Genomic DNA, 19147 nt, shown 5'->3' with positions numbered 1-19147 from the left:
GCCAAAAAGTTCTATTTTGGTCTCATCAGACCAGAGAATCTTATTTCTCACCATCTTGGAGTCCTTCAGGTGTTTTTTTAGCAAACTCCATGCAGGCTTTCATGTGTCTTACACTGGGAGGGGCTTCCGTCGGGCCACTCTGCCATAAAGCCCCGACTGGTGGAGGGCTGCAGTGATGGTTGACTTTCTACAACTTTCTCCCATCTCCTGACTGCATCTCTGGAGCTCAGCCACAGTGATCTTTGGGTTCTTCTTTACCTCTCTCACCAAGGCTCTTCTCCCCCGATAGCTCAGTTTGGCCGGACGGCCAGCTCTTCTGTGTTTTTCTGTCAATATGGGGAGCTGTGTGTACATTCATGAGGAAGAAGAATGAACTTAAATGATTTTAGCAAATGGCTGCAATATAACAAAGAGTGAAAAATTTAAGGGGGTCTGAATACTTTCTGTACCCACTGTACCTTAGTAATCACATGCAGGAGCAGGCCTAGTATCAGTGCCTGCACGGCTCTATTTTCTTACACGCTACATCTGCTTCGGAGAGGAGAGCTATACCATGAACTGAGCCCAATATGGTGAGGTTTTCTTAGAAGTAAGCTGGATTCACTAAACCAAACATTCCCTAGTTAATTGATATCATGATTTGCAGATGCCAGTTAGCTCAGCCAACACAGGCTTTAGCCCTGCATGCTCATGTTTCAGGGGCAAAATAAATCACTGCACGTCAGTCTAAGGCAATTATACTTACACTGTAATTGCCATTTTTTAAAATCAATTGTATATATTAAATCAATTGATATATAAATTATACATATATATATATATATATATATATATATATATATATATATATATATATATATATATGTCAGGGATTCACCCTGCCACGCCCCCGTCTGTAGCTGTCAGAGATCCACCCTGCCACGCCCCCCTCGATAGCAGTCACGCTGCTTCCCAAGATTACCGACAGCTGTGGCTCATGAAAGATCAGACTACATAAACTCACGTTCTTGAGTCACAGGCTGTCGATCGTTATATTGTCATATATTGTCAAGCTGGACAATCGCGTGGCTGCTCGACCGCCGGCTGTATATGCAAATTCCACTTCCGACTTGGATTACTCATTGCCGAAGGCTTTATGGATTATGCTTGGGACATTCGAACTCATAGCGGACAACGCGTATCGAGCGGATGTCTTTGTTTGTTGTTTTCAACGGCTTATGAGTGTTTTTGTGTTGTACGGTTGTTGAAATAAAAGGACAATGATCGGACTATATCGGCTTCCGCGTCTGCAGCCTGACAGAACGACCGACCTATACCGAACGCGGATTCGCCATTCCGCGATTCCGACCGCAACGGATCGGCAGCTGAATCCGGCTTCGGATTTCCTCCGGAAGCTCAGTGCCGCTTCTAGCGGTTCAGATCCACAGAAGCCGGATCATGAGAGCGCGGCTGCGCCACGCCCCTCAGAGAGCGCGAGGGGATTACCGGCTCGTTACTCGGGGAAAAAAGACGAATTGGGCGGGTTTCTGCAAGGCATCGGCGAGTATGTGGCTGTTAACATTTCCCGGTTTCCTTCCGAACGAGCCAAGATTGCCCTCTGTATTTCCCTCCTGTCTGGAGAAGTTCTTGCCAAAGCCAGCTCACTATGGAGCGCCAAAGGGGGCAAATTCGGCTCACTCGCCGAATTCAGCGGGCTGCTTCTGGGGAAGTTGGGGATAGAGGTGGTGGATCTCCACTACAGTCCCCTTGAGGAGGAAGGTGCTCCATTCCAAGGTTCTCAAGAGCACGCGGCTCCGTGCCGGATCTCCCATGAGCCTGCAGCTCAGCCCCAATGTTTTGATGAGAGGGCTGCTTCATCTCAGGGTCACTACCAGCGTGCTGCTGTGTTCCGGGGTTCTCGTGGACGCACCACACCATCTCCGAGCGTCGGTGAGCACACAATGCCGTCACAGAGCTTCTACAGGCGTGCCGCTCTGTTCCGAGGTTCCCGTGGGCGTGCCACGCCGCCACAGTGTCTCCAGGAGCGTGCTTTCCCGCCACAGAGTCTTCACGAGAGCGTGCTTTCCCGCCACAGAGTCTTCACGAGAGCGCCGCGCCGCCACAGTGTCTTCACGAGAGCGCCGCGCCGCCACAGAGTCTTCACGAGAGCGCCGCGCCGCCACAGAGTCTTCACGAGAGCGCCGCGCCGCCACAGAGTCTTCACGAGAGCGCCGCGCCGCCACAGAGTCTTCACGAGAGCGCCGCGCCGCCACAGAGTCTCCAGGAGCATGCTTTCCCGCCACAGAGTCGTCACGAGAGCGCCGCGCCGCCACAGAGTCTCCAGGAGCATGCTTTCCCGCCACAGAGTCGTCACGAGAGCGCCGCGCCGCCACAGAGTCGTCACGAGAGCGCCGCGCCGACACCTCCGGTCACAGAAGGCGAAGTGACTCCTCCGAGTCCCTCTCCAGACGGCGCCCCATCCCAGAGCCCCTTCCAAGGCGACATCTCGCCTACGGAAAGCTCGGCTCCGCCCCAGGACCTCCAAGAGAGCTCCGCCCAGCTTCAGGTCCCTCCAGAGAGCTCCGCCCAGCTCCAGGTCCCTCCAGAGAGCTCCGCCCAGCTCCAGGTCCCTCCAGAGAGCTCCGCCCAGCTCCAGGTCCCTCCAGAGAGCTCCGCCCAGCTCCAGGTCCCTCCAGAGAGCTCCGCCCAGCTCCAGGTCCCTCAAGAGCGCTCCGCCCAGCTCCTGGCTCCTCAAGAGGGCACGACTCCGCTCCAGGCTCCTCCCGAGAGCTCGTCTTCGCTCCAGGCTCCTCCCGAGAGCTCGTCTCCGCCTCCGAGCGACCCCACGACCTCGTCTCCGCTTCAGTGTCCCAAAGAGAGCTCCACTGATGTCGTGGACCTCCAGGCGAGCCCTTCTCCGCTCGTGGATCTCCAGGCAGGCTTCACCTCATTTCCAGGCTGCTCAGTAGGCTCCGATCTGCTCCTAAGTGTCCCAAGGAGCACCCCTACGCCCAGGGGTTTCCCTGTGCACTCACCCTGGCTCCAGGACTGCGAAAGGGAAGTTGAACCGCTGCCCCTGGGTTCCACCGACGGCGACGGCTCACCCCACAGTCCCGCAGAAGGCGACGGCTCGTCTCCAGCGCCCGCAGAAGGCGACGGCTCGTCTCCAGCGCCCGCAGAAGGCGACGTCTCGTCCCCAGCGCCCGCAGAAGGCGACGTTTCGCCCCCGGGCTCCGCAGAAGGCGACGTTTCGCCCCCGGGCTCCGCAGAAGGCGACGTTTCGCCCCCGGGCTCCGCAGAAGGCGACGTTTCGCCCCCGGGCTCCGCAGAAGGCGACGTTTCGCCCCCGGGCTCCGCAGAAGGCGACGTTTCGCCCCCGGGCTCCGCAGAAGGCGACGTCTCGCCCCGGGCTCCGCAGAAGGCGACGTCTCGCCCCCGGGCTCCACAGAGGACGACGGATCGCCCCCAGGATCCCCGCATGGCGACGTCGGTCCTCCAGGTCCCTCTGACGGCGACGTCGGTCCTCCAGGTCCCTCTGACGGCGACGTCGGTCCTCCAGGTCCCTCTGACGGCGACGTCGGTCCTCCAGGTCCCTCAGAGGGTGGTACGACGTTCCTGGTCTCCGCCCGGGATGTCCTCCACTCCCCGGTCATTGTCATGGTTGCCGTCCAGTTGCGGTTCCCCGCCATGGAGGTCGCTCCGGCTCCAATCCCCGCCAGGGGCTTTACTCAGCCTCCCGTCAGCACCGAGGGCGTGGCTCCGTTCCGGATCCACCTGCAAGGTGTTGTCCCATGCCGGCTCTCCGCAGAGGATGCTCACCAGGCCTCCGTTGCTCCCAGGCGTCTAAGGAGGCCTTCCTCGGAGTGCCCTGGCCCGCCTGGCATAGGTGGGTTTTTGGGCATCAGGTGTCGCCCCTGGAGGGGGGGGTACTGTCAGGGATTCACCCTGCCACGCCCCCCTCTGTAGCTGTCAGGGATTCACCCTGCCACGCCCCCGTCTGTAGCTGTCAGAGATCCACCCTGCCACGCCCCCCTCGATAGCAGTCACGCTGCTTCCCAAGATTACCGACAGCTGTGGCTCATGAAAGATCAGACTACATAAACTCACGTTCTTGAGTCACAGGCTGTCGGTCGTTATATTGTCATATATTGTCAAGCTGGACAATCGCGTGGCTGCTCGACCGCCGGCTGTATATGCGAATTCCACTTCCGACTTGGATTACTCATTGCCGAAGGCTTTATGGATTATGCTTGGGACATTCGAACTCATAGCGGACAACGCGTATCGAGCGGATGTCTTTGTTTGTTGTTTTCAACGGCTTATGAGTGTTTTTGTGTTGTACGGTTGTTGAAATAAAAGGACAATGATCGGACTATATCGGCTTCCGCGTCTGCAGCCTGACATATATATATATATATATATATATATATATATATATATATATATATATATATATATATATATAAATTAAATACTACCTATAATTTTTTAATTAAAATGTTTAATATTGAATATTTTAATTTAAGAATGAATTAATATAGGTAGTACATATAAAAAATATATTTAAAGACTAATTAAAATATATATTTTATATATATATATATATATATATATATATATATATATATATATATATATATATATATATATATAAATTATAGAAATAAAAGTTTCTACTAAGTGTAGACAAATAAAGGAATCAAAAATATTTTTTTTATTAAAATAAATTTAAAACTTCGTCTGTTTCCTTTTGCTCTATGAAGACCAGATTATAAACCACTTATAGAAATATGGCCTGCATGGACTCTTGTTTAATGTGTGACTGTAGTGTGACTCAACAGGTTGTGTGTTAAATTCTACGAAAGAGTTCTAAGCTTTCAGGAAAGGTGTAAAGGTTAATCAGTTCACTGATAACATGCTGTAGTGAGGTGAACCACAATCTCTCAGTGAATATGAACAACTTTTCCAAATGGATCATTTCGGTTGTATTTAGAAGCGTAAAAGAAGTGGTTTTGTAGGTTGTTTGCAGTGTTTGTTAATTTTAGATGTAACCAGATAGAAATAGCTGCTCCATAAGCGGTAAATTCAAAGTACAACCATATTATAGTAAGCTAAACATGAAGTTTTAGGCCAGATATTTTTGGACATCTTGTTTTCACATCTGTATGTACTTATTAAACCTCCCCTTCACTGTTTTCCTTATTTCGGCTTTACACTAGATTTTGGAGGGTGGATTCTTAATCATTTAGCTACCAGAGCATTTGTGAGATCAGGTACCGGTGTTGGTCAGGAGGTCTGGGGTTCAGTCAGTGTTCCACTTTGTCCCACAGGCTTTAGAATGGTTGAGGTCAGGGCACTCAAGATCTTTAACACAATGTATTTAAGGAGCTTAAGGGCATCGTCATGCTAAAAGAAACTTTAATTCCAGTAGAGGAAAATTTAAATGCTACAGTACACAGAGACATTCTATACAACTGAATGTAACTATGTGACCACAGTTTAAAGAACAACCACAAACGGGGCCAAGGGCCAGGTGTCCACATACTTTTAGTCATATTAAGATGATTAGCTCAAGTGATTCATTTTCATTCATCTGTTCAAATGTATGAAATATAAGTGCAGTAAAAGATTATTATTTTTTTTATCATGTTTAAAAGTTATATATATACAGTACAGACCAAAAGTTTATATATATTATATATACAGTACAGACCAAAAGTTTGGACACACCTTCTCATTCGAAGAGTTTTTTTTATTTTCATGATTATGAAAATTGTAGAGTCACACTGAAGGCATCAAAACTATGAATTAACACGTGGAATTATATACATAACAAAAAAGTGAACTGAAAATATGATATATTGTAGGTTCTTCAAAGTAGGCATCAAGAGAATGCCAAGAGTGTGCAAAGCAGTAATCTAAGCAAAAGGTGGCTACTTTCAAGAACCTACAATATGACATATTTTCAGTTGTTTCACACTTTTTTGTTATGTATATAATTCCACATGTGTTAATTCATAGTTTTGATGCCTTCAGTGTGAGACTACAATTTTCATAATCATGAAAATAAAGAAAACTCTTCGAATGAGAAGGTGTGTCCAAACTTTTGGTCTGTACTGTATATATACAGTATATAAAAACCTTTAAAGTTCTAGTACTATTAAAAATAATGTAAAAATTGATGTAGAATTGAATTTTAAAAAAGCCAAAGTTTTTTTGCATAGCCTTGGGTCAGGTTTATTACATAGCTGAACAAACCCAGTAGTTGAATAGGCCTCTTGTCACTCTTTAATAGAGATTTTTCATGAGTTGTTACTTGGCTTTTCAAAGTTGAATGATGCAATAACAGACCTTGCTAATGCAAACTTTAGTTAGCATGCTAACTCTACTCGAGTCACTATACATTTTGGGGGGAGAGTTTGTGTACATGTGGAAAGAGTGAAAAAAATTTGTTACAAATTAATTTAAAGACTTTAAAAATATATTTAACCTCAACCATGTACTGTTAGAGACCTTTTTGTAACACTGACCTAGTGAGCTTTTAATGCTTCTAATGTAAATTAAAAAAGAAAAAAATAGAAAAGATTTGAGTTAAATTTTAGCTTCAGTGACATGGACTCAATTTAGTAAATGAAAAATCCCAGGGTCCTAGTGTTAATTTTTTTGCTGATACAGAGATCTATAATAATATTATTTCTAGAACCATTGTTATTATGTTAGAACCATGATCCACTCTTTTCTGATAATTCTCAGGATGGAGGAATGGTTTGTTCCCAGCAAAAAATCTTTGAGAACATATGTCTATGCTCAGGTATCTTGCCACAGCATGTCCATGTGGTTGGTTTCTAAACTCTGAACGGCAATCTGATGGGGCGCTTGAGATCATTGTCCTGTTCTATGACCTAATTTTAGCCTGGTTTAAGTTGCTGAACAGAAGACCTAACATTTGTCTAAAAAATATTCAGGTATACAGTGGAGTTCTATGAGGTCTGAATGTCTGCTAGACACAATGATGGCGGAGGGAAACAGGCACTGAGAAAAGCGGTGCGACACGCCCTTCCTCGCATTTGGTCGAAGCCCTTTTACTGACGATGACAGTCCTCAGATCTGTCACCAATCCTCACCTGCTGAGCAACCCCATGAGAGCAGCGTGAAAGGCCTTGTCCCAGTCAGGGATTTCGGACAAGGTGAGCCACAGATGTGTCCCTGTGGTTGTTAGGGCAGCCATAGAACGGCCAATGGCCTTAGCAGTCTTTTTAGTGGCTCGTAGGGCCAAGTCTGCCATATGGCGCAGCTCTAGTATCTGGCCGCCCATGATGTCTCCCACATTCAGCTCCCGCAGCAGGTGGGATTGGTATGCCTGTAACACCGACATGGTGTGCAGACATCCAGTGGCCTGACCTGCTGAGGCGTAAGCCTTCCTCACCAGCGCCAATGTAGTAGACAGGGGCTTGGTGAGTAGATTCAGGTATAAGAGAAGATGCCACGCCTGGGGAGAGACAGCCTGCTAGCCTCTTGGAATGGTCTTAGGGCTAAAGGGGCGGTCTGAGAAAGGGAAAAATGGCAGACCCCGATGCAGAGGCTGTGACGCCGGGAGCAAAAAGGCACTCGTCGAGCTTACTGGATGGGAGGGGCTTTATGATCATCGGCCGCCCAAGCTATATCCAGCTTCTGGACCCCATCCACCCCCGGCGAAGCTGCATGCTCTCCGACAAGCCCATCTCCAAACCTTCTGCGAGGTACATCAGCAAACCCCAGGAACCTCAGCAAGAGCACAGTGCTGGCAGTCGGGGCAGGGAGAAACACATGGCTGAAAAGTGTGCTTGGTTTTCTTAGTAGATGCCTTTATTATTTTTTGACAGACAGACAAACAACATAAAATTTCACACAGAGCGCTTCGTGAACAAACAGAAGATGAAGCCGGCTACACTTCATGTGCGGTAGTAATGCAGGACTGCTATTCTGAAATTGAGCTATATTTTTTCCTTTTGGACAGTTTGCAAATAGAACTCATCTCCCTTGAGCTCCTGTCGCAGCGAGGCTATTTTTAATCTAGTTCTGTAATTATTTCATATTTTCCGCCTCCTATATGGCAGCGAGAGCGTAGTTAGTAACAGCTCTATTCTGTACTGGCAAAGCAACAGTAGGGCCAAGCTGGCATCTGGCCCATGACTTTGGCCTTACAGGGACTCAGGAGGTCTCTGTGGGTGTTTTACATGACGAGGCCCTTAACAGATTTCAGCATCCACCCACTCCAAAATCCACACAAAGTGGCTTAGCTCCATCTACATGCAGCACACTCTCAGGCTCCTGACTCAACACTGCCATGGAGCAGCAGTGGGTCATTTTGTGACTTTTTTCCCTAAAATCTCATATTTTCATACTTTAGACCACGATAACTGTGTTCTTTTCAGAATGTATGAAATGTTGTGCAGAATAAAAATTCCATATAATTCAGTGGTGTCTCAATAGGCTTTCTGAAACAGTGTCAGTAACCTTTGCTGAAACACGTGTCTCAGGTCTCCCTTTTTAAATGGTACAGTTATAATACCACCCAAAGGCCAGATCTACTGTCTTACAAAAGCTTTTAATTGAAGAGTAACAGTAAAAAAACACATAAAATTTAGCTCTATTTCCAGGCCCAAGCGTGTAAGGTTACCATTATTTCGGCAATGTATCTACAAAATATTTTTCGGAGCTGTAATGTCAAATGTTCGGCTTTACATAAAGGCTTAATATTAATGGGTCCTACAGTTTGCATAAGCGTTGTTCTGGGAAATTTGACAAACTTCCAAAATCGCTACCGTTAATCTACAGGACAAAGACGTCAAAGCCAAACACACGCCCTGTTAATCTTGAAGTCCTATATGTGAGAAGAGCAGTTGACATATTTTGAAAAACAGGTTTAGCAGAATCCAGGTTTGGTTACATGAACAATGAGAAAAGCATTTGCCAAATAAATATTTGAATATTTCGATGTACACAATCACTTAAGTCGTTGTTTTTTGCGTTGGTTAAATGACTGAGAGAACAGCCTTACCATTGTTTTTACCCACACAGAAGTACACGTGAAGCTAATGAAGCTAGTTTGGTCTATTGGGTCTTTCCTAAACTTGCCATGCATCTAACTGTTAAAGTGCTTATCAGAAGAATTTCTGTTTGTGACTTTAACTTTTCAGCCCCAGTGTGTTCAGTGTGTTCCGGCTGTGATTTAATTTTTGTCTGAACACTTAGAACCTTACTCCTAAACCTGGTCACTGAGAGAAAGGACATACAAAATAAGGAAACTATAATAGTAATGGACAGCTTGCACAATATTGGTGCTAGTTTGTGCGCTAGCTCGTGTAACCAGTATGAAAAGTAAATTTCATTTACACAGTTCTATTAAGTAGAATTGCACATAATGTTCTACCTCATGTTTCAGTTTGTGTTTTCAGTATGCTTCCTGCTTTAGCCTCTTCATTTGCTGATTTGTATCTGAATGGGAAAGTTTTTTTTGCTGAGCTGTAATTATTCTAATTGCATCATTGCTTTAAAATAAATGTTATTTATTTGATTATTTGCTAATTAGAACCCAGTTAAATTTGGTATTTTGTTTTTGACTTGAAATCATTTTTTAAGTTGTCTTAACATGATGAGCTTATCTACAATAAGAAAAAATCTTTATTTATTGAACATTTTAGATTTATAACTATTTACAACAGATTTAATATAATGTCTAACCAAAATTGCATTGTCTTTCTGGTGGTACAATGCATTCAGGCTGTGATACATTCTTAGAAGGCAATGTCCAACAAGTAAGACAAGTTAATATAATTGGAGTACGTGGATCCAACCACAGATTCAGGATAATATTTTAGTAGCAGTAAAAGCAGCAAACGGAATCCTTTTATGATTGACAGACAGTGACCGTGACGAATCATCCAGCAAAAGAAAAAGAAGGGGTCCTTTTAGATCTGAGTCTTCTGAAGATTTGACAATATGTCCCGTACCAAGGACCAGAACAGCACAATTCAGGAACAGTCCCAGAACAAATCCATTTAGCTGCACTGCTGCGCCCATGAGCAAGGCCCCTCAGTTGTAAGTCGCTCTGAATAAGGCATAATAGCATAAATGTAAATAAGACTGTGCTTTTCAGTTTGGGAACTATTACTGTAAGGCTTACATTGGCATGGAATGTGAAAGGATTTATTTTTTGTCTGGTTGGTTCTCATTAGTCGAAATTTGAAAAGTAAAAAGTTGTGTGTTGTTATTTCTTCACAGCTCTTAATTGGTTCAGGGGGAGTAAGTGCTGCATTGCAGATCAAGCCTGGTGAATGAATCTAAAATTTAGGCACAAACATGGAGAAAATGTTAAATTTATATTCCTGCACAAAGTTGCTTTAAACATACAAATTTAGCTCGAGTATTTTCTGGAGTGAAGAGGAGACTTTCCTTTGATTCAGTGAAAAATCTCACCTAGATATTTGACCTAATAAGAACTGCTGCTTTCATCATACTGACTGATTTATGTTCTTCTCAGGTCTTATATGCTCATGGTGAACATCTTTTCAAGACACTTAGTACTGTTTCCCCTCCACTCTTCACTGTCAACTCAAAGATTAAATTTTTTCTCAAGGTTTCTTGTTCATGACATCTCAGGGATTTTTTTCCCTTCCTGCTTTTGCCTCTGGTTTCCTTGAGGAATCTAGACTTCTCAGATTTCTGTAACGATTTTTTCTCCTGACACAATTAATCTGACTGCAGTTTGTTTAACTACAATTCTGTCTAAACATCAATCCTCTCCTCTCACACTTTAAAATTTTTTTTTGTTTTTTTTTTTTTACAGTGTTTTGTGTAGCTCTGTATTTGATGTTCAGGGATCCTTTAAAAAAAAAAAAAACAACTATTGATTCAATACATCTGCATACTTGAATGATTTAGATTCAACAGAATGCAAAATAATGTCTGAAATATAATAACGGTAAAAATCTAAACCTAATCAATCCCCCACTCTCGAAAGCACAAGTTAGGTTCCTGACGATGACCCAACCATTAACACCTGAGAGCTAGAGGGGCAAAATTCTCTACTCTGTTAATCACAGCCGATAATTTGGCTGCCTGTGAATTTAAGTATGCAGAAGAGGGTAAATGGCACTTTCTTGGGTGTGTGTGTGTGTTAGTCAATTTCCATTCTTAGTAGGTGTCATATGATGACTAGGACCATACTGTAGCAAAACTGGGATTACAAGAACACACCCCTCATAATAAAAACCCCCATTGTTTTATGCGTTTGAACAAACAGCTATATGTTACGGAAGATTCCCCCAAATCTTCTAGGGTTTGGTGTAAGGGAACACTTTGGTTTCCCAGTAAGTTGCGATCAGTATTTGGTGGATGTAAAATATATACTATACGCATAATGTGCCCATTATTAATAGAATACACAGACACACATGGCTCAGACAGGTTCATCAACAACCTTCTGTTCCAGTCTCCAAATTTGGACATAAACCCAACCGGATAAAGACCTGGTTACATTCGGCTACATTCTAGTGGGTGACATTAAGAGTCTAAACTGTTTGTCTAATATTGAAGTCAGAGACCACCTTAGAATTAGTTTAAATTATGATTGAGTTTTTGAGATTGTTGTTGAGAGCCTTATCCATGCCAATCTGCACTGCAACTCCAAATGTATTCCAGCTTTATGGAAATCTATCGAATGCTTAATAAACTACACCTCTCATGTCATTTGCATCTAAACCAGCACAAAACAAGTCCTGGGTTTGAATTAAACATTGACGAGACGCTGTCTTTTTGAGTGCGGATGCAGAATTACTTTCCAAATCAAATGTTTTCATTCTGTATTAATTCGGGTCTCCTTTGATATGCAAGCCGTTTCAAATTAAAAGTTATGGCAGAAAAGTTTGATTTCAAGACGATTACAGATTTGCAGATCTGTAACTACAGCATCACAAACCGCAATACTAGTCATTTCGCATTTTTTCAGCTTCCATTATACAGTTACTCAGATTATAGATCTGAATCATTAATGCTGGATGAATGAAGTTTGTCCTGTGTCCCTTTGTTGAGCACATTAACAAAGTGTAATTGATTTTTAATTTCAAATGTTTATTTAAAACAGTTTGTGGGTCATTGCAACATCACTACAACAATTTTTGGTTTTAATTTGTCACCATCACCTGTCCATCACCATAGCAACAGGATTTAGTATTTTATTCCAGGTTCAGACATACTCCGTTTGCAGTGCATATGCGGGGCATTTTTTTCCGTACCCACTTTAACAGGTTAAAGCATTCGCATTGCACACGGATACGGCACGGTACCGCATTGCAGCAATCAAGTCTATTTTTGCTGTGCTGCACGTGCGGAATTAAAGTGATGGTGCATGGTTTGTGGTCAGAATGAATAAATGCAATTAAAGTATACTACTATCGTTCAGTAATCATTAGGGACTTCTTGTCTGGGGTAAAGCAAAGAAAAGCAAAATGCTTCAACAAATACAGTAAGAGAGCTTTTTTTCTGTCATCAATAGAAGAATTACAATGGTGGAAATAACTTGTTATAACTTTTCAATCATTTTAACAGTGTTCTAGTTTTTGAACAATGGAGAATTAGCCAGTGTTGAATTTGTTTCACGCAAGTCGCAGATTAGTTGTGCACATCAAATGGGTCTTAATTTGTCAAAATGGTGCGTGTTGCTTCCAAACTATATAGGTCCTACAATAAATACTTGTTGCACACTACATATGTAAGTATGCCATTTAGTGTACTAACAAGAAGGCTTTATTATAGATCTGAAAGATTTTTGACATCTGACCCTAACAAATGTTGGTGTTTCTTACCCAACATTGAGTTAGAACACGTTTGAAAACGCTTATTATTCCATTTTAGGCTTCCACCCAAATTATGACGGCGTTTTTAGTCAACAAAAACTTAGCTTTTTGAAAATGCTCCCCAACATGGATACATTTTAGGCTTTTAAAAACGCAAAAAATTTTTTTTTGGTTTACAACGAAATTTGAAAGAGCCAGAAAGTAAGTGAACGACAAGCGGCAAGTGTTGATGAGCAACTTTTGGGAAAGGATTGAAAACGATAGTAAGGACACGGAGCGTTTTTGGACGAAAACGACTTTCTCATATTTATCCGGAGTGTAGTCATAGCCTAAGAGGCACATTATTGTATATGATGTCTTTGAGCATTAAGACTGACCATGAATGGTAATAAGTGAACTTCATTAAGACATGGCGTGTTATGGTTTGAGTGGAAGGACCTTTAGATTTCTACATAGAACCCTGACCTCAGCTCTACTAAACACCTGTAGGATAAGCCCCAGTCTTCCTTGGCTGAGCTCAGTACCTGGCCTTGCAAATTTTTCCCTGATATACATTTGAGATGGGTGAAGCTAGCTAGTTGCATGAACCATTGTTTAGGCTGCATCATGGTTTGTTGTAACAGGTTGGAATTGGCAATCCATTTACGTACGTGAGCTCATATTCCCTAGCCCACGATTGGCAAGTGTAGCTGTGATTGATAGTGAACTGAGTGATTGATTGCCTCTCCAACCCAAGGCTTGTTTTGCCTTTTTGGGCTCATGGAAACAAATTGTCTTGTCTTAATTGGGGTTTGAAAGGACGATAGGGCATTTGGACAATTGAAGTGACTGCTTCTCTTTTGTTCATCACGTGAGCCCTATGCGAACATTTTGTCAAGTCAAGTTTATTCCTATAGCGCTTTTCACAACAGACATTGTCTCAAAGCAGCTTTACAGAATTTAAGAGTTAAGGTGAATGGTGTGTATTTATCCCTGATGAGCAGCCATGGCGACTAAGGCAAGGAAAAACTCCCTTAGATGTTATGAGGAAACCTTGAGATGAACCAGACTCAAAAGGGGAACCCATTCTCATTTGGGTGACATCAAGAGTGTGATTATAGTCTTTAAACAATACAGAACACTGGAGAGTGAGAACTAACATGAGCACTGGAATGTAAGAGTATGAGTAATGTTCTTTCTAAAGTCTTTTACAGTAATTTGTGGTTATCATTTTGTCTGTTTGATATCGGTTTTCTTGCCAATCAAAATTTTACCTCGCTACATAATAGCTTCTCACAAACAATAAGCCTAGCATTAGTCATGTTCTGGTCCACAACAACCTTTTGACTGGTCAATATATGACTTGTTTCTTTGTGTTGTTAATTTACAGACAATGGCATTTACTTCATATTATAAATATTTAAAACTTTCAGAAAGTTTTGAAAGTCTGAATCATTTGCCAGATGATTGCACGTTATATATGAATACTCATTGTTTGGACTTGACTCATTTTCTTCCAAACAATGAATCTATGGTAGTTTTAAACAATTTGTTTGTTAATGTTTTGGACAAAATTGGATAAGCACATTTAAAGATGTGTTGCACTTGTTGCCTCAGCAAACACAGAAAAGGCATAGTTCTAACTTTAGGCAAAGGGATACAAGAGAGATTTTAATCTTTATGTACATGTTTTGACCACAGATATTGGTGACATTCTTCGAGGAGATCTTTCAGGATAATACTGAATAAAATTCAGTTAAACAAAATTTGATTGAACCAAATTTTTATACGAGCAAAAATTGCATTTACCGTAATTGCCGGACTATTAAGCGCACCCATATATATATATATATATATATATATATATATATATATATATATACACACATGTATAATTTGACAAATACAAATCTTTGTCAAATTATACGTGTATATATATATATATATATATATATATATATATATATATATATATATATATATATATATATACACACACGTATAATTTGACAAAGATTTGTATTTTGAACATAAATAAGCCGCACCTGTCTACACGGCTTGTATCTAAACAGTAGCCTACCAAGAAAGTCATTGTTCACTGTCTTCCTCCTTCCTTTCACAACTATTTTTCTAGAGAGTTTTTCTTTTGGCATCGTCGTGTGTTTAAAAATCGCCATCGGTGAATCTTTTCTCCTGATGCCGTGCAGCTCAGAACACAGGTGAAGTGCGTTTTTTCATGCCCGGTTGTTTTCAGTGTGACGAATGATTCGCATTTCCTGTTGACACTCCGAGTGAGCGGCAGGTCAAACGCCAGAGGGACATCATCCATATTTATGATGTGGTGCGGCCCGATTCAGTGGGAGCGCATCTGATTTAATATAAAAAGTTTCATTGGTTCACCTGAACACGTTCTGCAATTTCATTGGTCTAATGTTATGGGGCTCAGTTTTTGGCTTGAAGCTTGTGAAACCAGGAAAAACCCAGGAAAAACCCATAAATATCCGTTTCATTGTTAAAGCCGGGGGGGGTTCAAAGCGTGGAAAAAAAGTAGCGGCTTATAGTCCGGAAAATACGGTAGATGTAATTATCTATAATATGTTATTGTAACTTTTAACCAGCATGTGCTCCAGGCAAACAATTTGTTGCATACTCTTAGGCCATGGTCTTTGTTTTGTACAAGGGCACAGAGCCAGATTAATGGGCCTGCTACAGGCAAACCTTTAGGAGTACACATTATCCTCTGAACATAAAGTGTGTTTTGGTAACTATTGGACAGAATTTAAAGAAAGAGTTATGGAAAAAATGTTTTTGACAAAATTCATAATGGCAAAAAAATCAACGATGGTTTTTCGGTGTGTACACCGTAGTTAAAAGAAGAAGAAGAAGAAAAGGTAGAATAACAATAAGATGTCTCTGCAGTTTTGGTGCGTTGTTCCCTAAATTGTCCTGTTTGCATGACCTGTAGCTTACAGGGGATGACAGATCTGCCTGCTTTTCCGCTTAATTAAACCTGACCCAACAATTAGTGATTCGCTATTCAAATTTGCTAAGACAAATTTACCTTTACACTATTTTAGTAGATGCCCTGGGTGGGCAGTGACTTTGTAGTTTACCCAGAGATACCAGTCCTTGCAGAAGTACAGCATGCCTAATGGAGAGGAGGCCGCTTGATTAATGTGTAGATTGTGTTTAGTGAAGAGGAGGGTCAGCGAGGGCACGCTGATCAAGAGATGTTTACTCTCTCAGAGTGTAAAGCTCAGTTCAGAAATGTCTTGCTGCACATTTTCCTTGTCTTTTTTGATGGAGGGTTGTGATTTAGGCCCAAAGGGAACATGGATTAATGAAATCGAGACATATCGTTGTTTTTTTTTGGTGAAATGGTAAGTTGAATTCTGTGGTTTTTTTTAGCAGTATCTAGTGATTTAAATATTTCGATAAATGATGCCATCTGTCCTATGAATACTGTAACAACCTAGTTGTAATTGGAGTTCTTGTTGTTGGTTGTCTGGTTGTTGTTGTCCTGACTGAAGTTTGATTGGCGTTCTAGTGGTAACATGAATAATACGTTTTGTATTGCATCATAGAAACACTGTATAATCAATGATATTGTGAAGCTTTCTTATGAACATTAATTTAAAGTTTATTGAAGAAGTCTCAGTTTAATGGTGAGACTGTAAATGTTGTCCAGTTTGTGAAAGATTATTTTGTGTTTGTATAAAATATAAAAATGTACGGCACATATTGTTTATATATAAAATTTGTATGTTAAATATTATGTTATATACTTTAGGTCCTAAATAAAGTTTTTGTTATAAACCCCTCTTCAGATCTCTTACTATATGCTCTGCTTATTCATGGAACGTGTTTCTAAATTGTTATTGTGGAGTGTATTTGTAAACACCTTTATTTTTTCCTTAAAGTTAAACTTTGCTGACAGTGTGGCTGCCCAGGTTTTATATTAAACGCTGACTTTTTGGTCTCTAACTCGGTGTTAAAGTAAAATGACTGATTTTCTGCTTGAGTAGACATAGTACTTTTGAATAAACTGCTTTAGTAGAGGAAAACAGAATCCATTCCAGAGGTGCTGTTTTTGCTGACGGTTTTGTCTGTGAGGTAAAAAATGACATTTTGAAATATTTTAGAAAAAGCATCTTTTGTTTTTTAAAGCGTTAGCAGTATTGATGGCTTTTTTTTTTTTTTTTTAGCATAACACCAAAAGTTGTCAGTTTTTCAATTCAATTTCATCATTTCAAGTTTGTTAAAAAATGCATTTCTGCATAAATTCAATTCATTTAATGATGTATCAGTTTTTGGTGCAATTTTTTTTCCCCCACAATAAATAAAAGTATGATGGTGATGATGCCATTTGGTAATGATTTTATTTAGTATTACATTCAGGAGAGTTTTTTTGGCTTTTGTGTTGTTGCATCATTTGAAATGGTTAGTTCGTTAGTTAGCTGAACATGGTAAGCACTAGTGATTCACCGTAATGAAAATTCCTTGCTAAAACTGAAACCTAAAATACAGGAACAGCTGGGCCATAATTCACTTTTATACTTATATTAAAAGTTTGCTGTGACGATGTTCTTTTATTCCTGGCAGATATGTATATAAATGAATTACATTTAACACCCAGTTTACTCAGTAAACCTACAAAATCCCTCACAGTCAAACGAGGGTACATAACAAATTCAGTTATTTAGTTTTTCCTGTGCTTTATTTACGTTTTCGGTGTGCGAATTTCTGTTGCCTCTCCAAAAGACATTAAACAGGGTTGTGTTGTTTTGTGTGTTTACTAGCCAGTTCCTTCCTAATTGTGCTTACTTATTTTGTTCTCTAGACGCAAGTTTCCATGATCTTCCCTGAAAGCTCAAAAAAGCTCTCTGTTTCTCAATGTGGTGATGTATCTCAGGATTGATCGTCTTTCTATGGTTGACAATCTGGCGTTTCTGTTTATTAAGTGCAGTTTTATGTAAAAAAAAAAGGGATATAGATAAACAAATGTAGAGGTCAGGTGGATGAAGGAACAATTATTTCTCTGAAATTCTCTTTCTTTGCTATTTCCTTTCGCACTCGCTGTCGCTTTATAGCAGATCTTGGCTGACCCACTTGGCAGAAGTGCCAGCATTTGGCTCTAAGGCTACAGTAGCTCCAGTGTGAGGCCGGCTGCCAGCTGTGCGGTGAGGCCCAGCACCATTGGAAAGCAGAGGTTTTCAGATGTTTTCCGACTCGCCGTTCCCTGGAAGTTGTCGCCAGACAATGGGAGCTTTTGTGAGCTCCAGGCATGGGGTATGAGGCACACAGCTTAACCGCAGCGGGGGTGCAGATTCGGAGTTCTTGTGTCGGCAAGAAGTATCTCTTAGAATTCAAAAGAAAATGTATACAGATTAATGATTGTTAATGCACTCATGGTGCATTCGAGAACTATTCCTCATAGACACATGAACGTAAACCTCTTTCAATAAGTTTCCATTCCAAGTTTCAAGTGAGTGAGCTCAGGCCTTTACAGCTCACCACTGTGAACATCTAATGTTACCTGTTTTGTTTAGATTTGGTTCATCTGTAATTTATTTGCATACTTTGCATGTTAATAATGCTCGTTTTTGACTTTGGTGCTTTGCTCGCACGTCCATATGACGCACAAATTGATCAAGCTGAAAACGAACTCGATCATTCGTAAATCATTAGCAGGAGCTTTGACGCAATGTGGTATTTATTGAAATCCAGGTAGTTAGTTGGGAAATGTTTTTTTTCTGTAACTTTTTTTTTTTTCGATTGCGCACACAGAAGAAACGGAACTTTTGTTCAACTCGGATCATGTTGAAATGAATGGCTTGAAAGAAATAAAAAAAAAAAAAAAAAAAAAAGTAAACTAATGGAATAAACATGTTCTGTAAAGCCCTTTTTTTTTTTTTTTTTTTTTACAAGGGAGAAAAAAATTATCTTTTGTAAAGATGATCCCACAAATTAGTTGCCTAGGGGGCCATACCGTGCTGAATGGAATTACTCCTTTGACTAATCTCCTCTTTAACATTTATTGAATTTGCTGAGTAATTTTTTGCTTGTTCCATATTGAACACATTTTTTAATGCTGGATTTAACAGTTCTCCATCTTTTGCCTTATGTTTTATATTATTTTATAACCAAAAGCATGATTGCTACTTTTCCAGAACTTTGTCCTAGAATTGTATCGAGAGCTCTCTAGTCCTAATGATGCGGTTTGGTTAGGTATGTTCTGTAACAAACTCCGTGGACTTCCAGAAATATGTGTATTGCACTCAAGTGAGGCTTAAGTTGCACACAGATTCAACTCATTATGTGATTTTCAGACTAATTTAGGTGTTTTACACTAG

General features: G+C 41.3%; 1 protein-coding gene across 2 annotated transcripts in view; it reads left to right on the top strand.

Annotated features, from left to right (window-relative positions):
* Positions 1-19147, top strand: part of clocka (clock circadian regulator a) — a 67383-nt gene that overhangs the window by 4647 nt on the left and 43589 nt on the right. The window lies entirely within an intron of this gene.

This window comes from Silurus aristotelis (genome assembly GCF_946808225.1).
Source record: "Silurus aristotelis genome assembly, chromosome: 15".
Lineage (NCBI taxonomy): Eukaryota > Metazoa > Chordata > Actinopteri > Siluriformes > Siluridae > Silurus > Silurus aristotelis.
Note: the sequence above shows the minus strand (reverse complement) of the source record. Positions and strands in the feature narration are given on the sequence as shown.